The sequence below is a fragment of the Lepus europaeus genome, chromosome 7 (genome assembly GCF_033115175.1).
Source record: "Lepus europaeus isolate LE1 chromosome 7, mLepTim1.pri, whole genome shotgun sequence".
Taxonomy (NCBI): Eukaryota; Metazoa; Chordata; class Mammalia; order Lagomorpha; family Leporidae; genus Lepus; species Lepus europaeus.
Window position 1 is genome coordinate 65,775,345 of NC_084833.1, and position 1,692 is coordinate 65,777,036.

A 1,692-nucleotide genomic window follows, 5' to 3' on the forward strand; every position below is an offset into this window, starting at 1 on the left:
GTGCAGGGCCCAAGCACTTGGGCCATCCTCCACTGTCTTCCCGGGCCACAGCAGAGAGCTGGACTGGAAGAGGAGCAATGGGAACTAGAACCCGGGTTGCCGGCGCCGCAGGCAAAGGATTAGCCAAGTGAGCCATGGCACCGGCCCCACTTTTTGTCTTTTTGATTATAGCACCCTAGTGTGTAAAGTGATACCTTGCTATGATTCTGCTGGTGACTTACAATGAACGGCTTTTCCTGTCCAAGTTGGCTAATAGTATGACGCTACTTTGAAAAGTTTGTGGAAAATGGAATTAAAAGTTAAATTCATTTTGGTGCAGAAATATTGAAATCCATATATTTGAGGGGTCTTCCAATATTCCAATATTGCATTGAAAATATATACCAGAAAAAAACTATGTGTGGATTTCAACTTTAAATAAACCTTTTAGTTCCATTTCCCACATACTTTTTTTTTTTTTTTTTTGAAAGGCAGAATTACAGAGAGGTAGAGGCAGAGAGAGAGGTCTTCCATCCTTTGGTTCACTCCCCAAATCGTCGCAGCAGCTGGAGCTGGGCCGATCTGAGCCAGGAGCTTCATCCGGGTCTCCCACGTGCGTACAGAGGCCCACGGACTTGGGCCATCTTCTACTGCTTTCCCAGGCCACAGCAGAGAGCTGGATTGGAAGTGGAGCTGCTGGGAGATGGTTATAAAGGATGAAAGAAGGAAAAAACGAGAATGACTCTTAGGTTTCCTGATTATGTGGATAAATGGTGATGTGGATCTCCAAACACTCTTTTATAAAATTCCTAGTGCAGTAGAGCTATTAGTATTTTTATTGTGTAAGTAAGATAAGTTGAAAGTACCCGCTATGCCATAGCCCCGCATCCCCTCCCCCCAAACTTTTTGAAGTACCCTCATCTACTTTTGAAGAAATATCTAGTCAGGCCTTTTACCTATTTTTCAATTGAACTAGTTTCTTTTTTCTTTATTTAAATTGAGAACTTTGGAAGTACAGGAAACGTTACTACTCTTAGAAAAGCAATCTGGTGCTCGCTTCGGCAGCACATATACTAAAATTGGAACGATACAGAGAAGATTAGCATGGCCCCTGCGCAAGGATGGCACGCAAATTCGTGAAGCGTTCCATATTTTTCATCTAATTGAGGCCCACAAGGAATGCATGAGAGCCCTGGGATTTAAGATATAAACGGTGATCTGCTCTGGGAATGAATAATCCCTGAGGAATGAAGAATAAATAATTTTGGAAGTTCCTTAGTGAGCTTTAGAAAAAGTATTTATAATTTATTTAAAAAAGGAAAATATATAAATAAAAAGAAAAGCAATCTGCTCTCTGCCAATGAATTCATCACCCTTTAAGTCTTAGAGTCTGGTCCTTCCTCTTTAATACAGCAGTTGCTGAACATTCTTAGCACTGTAGCTTTCGGGTTGAAAACTTGCTCTTTAAATCCATTTCTTTACTAGGTTCATGGGGTAGGAGACGTAGTACAAAGGAGATAGTGACCAGGTGGTCTGGATTTGAGTTCCAGGCTCTTCTGTTTAATGATCATGTGACCTCGAGCAAGTTCTATTTCCTGTCCAAGGTAGTTTTCCCATAATACAGGGTGACGGTTTCTAACCCCGCAGAAGTGTTGTGAAGAGCAGGTGCCCAGTGCCTGTGTAATGCGAGACCTGGGGTGCGTGCTCAGTAGC

At 42.4% G+C, this 1,692-nt stretch overlaps 1 non-coding gene across 1 annotated transcript; it reads left to right on the forward strand.

Annotated features, from left to right (window-relative positions):
- Positions 1 to 1,028: 1,028 nt before the first annotated feature.
- On the forward strand, positions 1,029 to 1,135 carry LOC133764906 (U6 spliceosomal RNA). The gene has a single exon (XR_009866475.1). It is a non-coding gene; the product is annotated as a U6 spliceosomal RNA (small nuclear RNA).
- Positions 1,136 to 1,692: the final 557 nt, after the last annotated feature.